Below are 5,832 nucleotides of genomic sequence, written 5' to 3'. Positions count from 1 at the left end.
CGGGTCAGTGCCACCAATACTGATCCCGGGTCAGTGCCACCAATACTGATCCCGGGCCGGGTCAGTGCCACCAATACTGATCCTGGTTCACTGCCACCAATACTGATCCCGGGCCGGGTCAGTGCCACCAATACTGATCCCAGGTCAGTGCCACCAATACTGATCCTGGGTCAGTGCCACCAATACTGATCCCGGGTCAGTGCCACCAATACTGATCCTGGTTCAGTGCCACCAATACTGATCCCGGGCCGGGTCAGTGTCACCAATACTGATCCCAGGTCAGTGCCACCAATACTGATCCCGGGTCAGTGCCACCAATACTGAACCCGGGCCGGGTCCCAGTGGCACCAATACTGATCCGTTGCCGGGTCAGTGGCACCAATACATATCCCGGGCCGGGTCCCAGTGGCACCAATACTGATCCCGGGTCAGTGCCACCAATACTGATCCCGGGTCAGTGCCACCAATACTGATCTCGGGTCAGTGCAACCAATACTGATCCCGGGTCAGTGCCACCAATACTGATCCCGGGTCAGTGCCACCAATGCTGATCCTGGTTCAGTGCCACCAATACTGACCCCGGGCCGGAGCAGTGCCACCAATAGTGATCCCAGGTCAGTGCCACAAATACTGATCCCGGGTCAGTGCCACCAATACTGATCCCGGGTCAGTGCCACCAATACTGATCCCGGGCCGGGTCAGTGCCACCAATACAGATCCTGGTTAGTGCCACCAATATTGATCCCGGGCCGGGTCAGTGCCACCAATATTGATCCCAGGTCAGTGCCACCAATACAGATCCCAGGTCAGTGCCACCAATACTGATCCTGGGTCAGTTCTACCAATACTGATCCCGGGTCGGGTCAGTGCCACCAATGTTGATCCTGGGTCAGTGCCACCAATACTGATCCCGGGTCAGTGCCACCAATACTGATCTCGGGCCTGGCCCCTGTGGCACCAATACTGATCCCGGGTCAGTGGCACCAATACTGATCCCTGGTTAGTGCCACCAATACTAATCCCGAGCCTGGTTCCAGTGCCACCAATACTGATCCCGGGTCAGTGCCACTAATACTGATCCCGGGTTAGTGCAACGAATACTGATCCCGGGTCAGTGGCACCAATACTGATCCGGGGCCAGGTCAATGGCGCTAATACTGATCCCGGGCCGGGTCCCAGTGGCACCAATACTGATCCCGGGTCAGTGTCACCAGTACTGATCCGGGGTCAGTGCCACCAATACTGATCCCGGGTCAGTGCAACCAATACTGATCCCGGGTCAGTGCCACCAATACTGATCCCGGGTCAGTGCCACCAATACTGATCCCGGGTCAGTGCCACCAATACTGAACCCAGGATGGGTCCCATGTGGCCTACCAATACTGATCCGGGGCCGGGTCACAGTGGCACCAATACTGATCCCAGGTCAGTGCCACCAATACTGATCCCGGGTCAGTGCCACCAATAGTGATCCTGGTTCAGTGCCACCAATACTGATCCCGGGCCGGGTCAGTGCCACCAACACTGGTCCCACGTCAGTGTCACCAATACTGATCCCGGGTTAGTGCAACCAATACTGATCCTGGTTCAGTGCCACCAATACTGATCCCGGGCCGGGTCAGTGCCACCAACACTGGTCCCACGTCAGTGCCACCAATACTGATCCCGGGTCAGTGCCACCAATACTGATCCCGGGTCAGTGCCACCAATACTGATCCTGGGTCAGTGCCACCAATACTGATCCTGGGTCAGTGCCACCAATACTGATCCTGGGTCAGTGCCAGCAATACTGATCACGGGCCGGGTCAGTGCCAACGATACTGATCCCGGGTCATTGCCACAAATACTGAACCCGGGTCACTGCCACCAATACTGATCTCCGGCCGGGTCCCAGTGCCACCAATACTGATCCTGTGTCAGTGCCACCAATACTGATCCCGGGCCGGGTCACTGCCACCTATACTGATCCTGGTTCAGTGCCAGCAATACTGATCACGGGCCGGGTCAGTGCGAACGATACTGGTCCCGTGTCAGTGCCACCAATACTGATCCCGGGTCAGTGCCACCAATACTGATCCCGGGCCAGTGCCACCAATACTGATCCCGGGTCAGTGCCACCAATACTGATCCTGGGTCAATGCCACCAATACTGATCCCGGGTCAGTGCCACCAATACTGATCTCCGGCCGGGTCCCAGTGCCACCAATACTGATCCTGGGTCAGTGCCACCAATACTGATCCCGGGCCGGGTCAGTGCCACCAATACTGATCCCGGGTCAGTGCCACCAATACTGAACCCGGGCCGGGTCCCAGTGGCACCAATACTGATCCGTTGCCTGGTCAGTGGCACCAATACTGATCCAGGGCCGGGTCCCAGTGGCACCAATACTGATCCCGGGTCAGTGCCACCAATACTGATCCCAGGTCAGTGCCACCAATACTGATCCCGGGTCAGTGCAACCAATACTGATCCCGGGTCAGTGCCACCAATACTGATCCCGGGTCAGTGCCACCAATGCTGATCCTGGTTCAGTGCCACCAATACTGACCCCGGGCCGCGGCAGTGCCACCAATAGTGATCCCAGGTCAGTGCCACAAATACTGATCCCGGGTCAGTGCCACCAATACTGATCCCGGGTCAGTGCCACCAATACTGATCCCGGGCCGGGTCAGTGCCACCAATACAGATCCTGGTTAGTGCCACCAATACTGATCCCGGGCCGGGTCAGTGCCACCAATATTGATCCCAGGTCAGTGCCACCAATACAGATCCCAGGTCAGTGCCACCAATACTGATCCCGGGTCAGTTCCACCAATACTGATCCCGGGTCGGGTCAGTGCCACCAATGTTGATCCCGGGTCAGTGCCACCAATACTGATCTCGGGCCTGGCCCCTGTGGCACCAATACTGATCCCGGGTCAGTGGCACCAATACTGATCCCGGGTTAGTGCCACCAATACTGATCCCGAGCCTGGTTCCAGTGCCACCAATACTGATCCCGGGTCAGTGCCACCAATACTGATCCCGGGCCAGGTCTGTGTCACCAATACTGATCCCGGGTCAGCGCCACCAATACTGATCCCGGTTCAGTGCCACCAATACTGATCCCGGGTCAGTGCCACCAATACTGATCCCGGGTCAGTGCCATCAATACTGATCCTGGGTCAGTGCCACCAATATCGATCCCGGGTCAGTGCCACCAATACTGATTCAGGGCCAGGCACCAGTGTCACCAATACTGATCCTGGGTCAGTGCCACCAATATTGATCCCGGGTCAGTGCCACCAATATTGATCCCGGGCCAGGTCTGTGCCACTAATACTGATCCTGGGTCAGTGCCACTAATACTGATCCCGGGTCAGTGCCACCAATACTGATCTCGGGCCTTGCCCCAGTTGTACCAATACTGATCCTGGGTCAGTGCCACCAATACTGATCCCGGGTCAATGCCACCAATACTGATCTCGGGCCTGGTCCCAGTTGCACCAATACTGATCCCGGGTCAGTGGCACCAATACTGATCCCGGGTCAGTGCTACCAATACTGATCCCGAGCCTGGTCGCAGTGCCACCAATACTGATCCCAGGTCAGTGCCACCAATACTGATCCTGGGTCAGTGCCACCAATACTGATCCCGGGTCAGTGCCACCAATACTGATCCCGGGCCATGTCTGTGCCACCAATACTGATCCCGGATCAGTACCACCAATACTGATCCCGGCTCAGTACCACCAATACTGATCCCGGGTCAGTGCCACCAATACTGATCCCAGGTCAGTGCCACCAATACTGATCCCGGCTCAGTACCACCAATACTGGTCCTGACCTCCCTCTCCCCGGGTCTGGCCCCAGTGCCACCAATACTGGGCAGGGTCCCTGGCTCAGTGCCGGGGTTGCAGCGAGCGGCCCCTCTAGTCCGGTGAGGCCCATTCGGTGCCGCAGCTCCCGGCCCGGGATCCCGATCCACTCCAGTGCAGTGATCCCTCTCGGCAGCACTGTGAATATAGATCATGTGCCCATGTCCCCGGACTCATTACTTTGTGAATTCGGAAAGAGTAACAGCTCAGAAACAGCATATGGGAAGCTCATCTTTTCCAAGAATTGGATTAATGAAGAGCTGGGATCAGATTTGCTGTTTTGGGAATTTTTCTCCTGAATCAGGTAATTTAATCAGTTCCAACAAAGGGTTGAAACCGGAAACAGTTACCCGTCTCTACATTCTCTTCTTGACTCTGGCCAAATCTGTTTCTTGAACAGACTAACTGGATGCGGATCTAAATGTTTAATCTTACAACAGCCTGTATTGGTTAATACTGGTCTAATTAACTCCCCTTCCAAGACTGCACTCGCCTGTCGGTAAATGTTTCAACATCAACACAAATCATGACCTAAAACAGTGCGTCTCAAACTTTTTTGGCTGAAGGATCCCTTTTCAAATGGATTAGTATTCACAGACCGCCAGCAAAATTATATTATATAGTGCGCATAATATAAAAGTGCATGTCAGAGTGTTTTAATAATGCTGTTAAGAAAATAGATATTCACTTATAGTGCCTGCTTCTCACTGCAAAGTCTTTCTATCCTTGGAGTGATGTTTGACAATGACACTCAGAAATCATTCTCCACTTCCGGGACCTTTACTTTGTCTTCATTGCTGCCATAGTAGAAAATTATGTTTCACAAATGTATGTTGTTGAGAAAGGTAGCAACACTTTCATTACGAACTTAAGTCATGATCTTATTGAATGGCGGAGCAGGCTCGAGGGGCCAAATGGCCAACTGCTGCTCCTATTTCTTATGTTCTTAACCAATTCTGGATATTAATTGGCAAAAGAACCAGAGGTGACTTAGGAAACATTTTTTTTAACACAGCGAGTTGTGATCTGGAATGCAGTGCCAGAAAGCGTGATGGATGCAGATTCAATAGTATCAATAGCAGATTCAATAGGCAATTGGCTAAATACTTGTAGGGAAAACATTTGGAGGGCTAAGGGGAAAAAGCAGGGGAGTGGGACAAGTTGGATAGCTCTACTAAAGACCAGGTACAGGCACGATGAGCCAAATGGCTGCCTTCTGTTCTGTATCAGTCTATGATAATGGAAGTACTTAGCATGCCTTCAGTCATAAAAGGTGCATTGCAAAAAAATGCATTGAGCACTGATACCTTCCCACCTGCAATTTGGGTTTATTGACATTTTCTCACTGTGGATTTGTTTTCATTGCACTTTGGTTTTTCACAAGGAAGATTTAAATAGTCTCAGATATTCACAACCTATATCAAAGATTTATGAGGAAACCAAATGTAATATAACCAAGTTTGCTGATGATACAAAGCTAGGTGGGAATGTAAATTGTGAGGAGGATGCAAAGAGGCTTCAAGGGGATACAGACAGGCTGAGTGAGTGGGCAAGGACATGGCAAATGGAATATAATGTGGAGAAATGTGAAGTTATCCACTAAAATGTGCCAATGCACTAATCAGACAAATATTTGACACCGAGCCACATGAGATATTAGGGCAGATGTGGTCACAGAGGTAAGTTTTTAAGGAGTGTCTTAAAGGAGGAGAGAGGAGAGGTTTAGGCATGTCCCACATGGTAGACTGGTCATGAAAGTAAATACCCATGGGATCCAGGGCAAAGTGGCAAGTTGGATGCAAAATTGGCTCAGAGGCAGGAAGCAAAGGGTAATGGTGGATGGGTTCCACAGGGCTCAGTACTGGGTCCCTTGCTTTTTGTGGTATATATCAATGATTTAGACTTGAATATAGGGGGAATGATTAAAAAGTTTGCAGGTGATACAAAAACTGGCTGTGTGGTTGATAATGAAGA

The sequence above is a fragment of the Pristiophorus japonicus genome, chromosome 24 (assembly GCF_044704955.1).
Source record: "Pristiophorus japonicus isolate sPriJap1 chromosome 24, sPriJap1.hap1, whole genome shotgun sequence".
Taxonomy (NCBI): Eukaryota; Metazoa; Chordata; class Chondrichthyes; family Pristiophoridae; genus Pristiophorus; species Pristiophorus japonicus.
The sequence above is the reverse complement of the archived record's forward strand: the minus strand, read 5'-3'. Positions refer to the sequence as shown.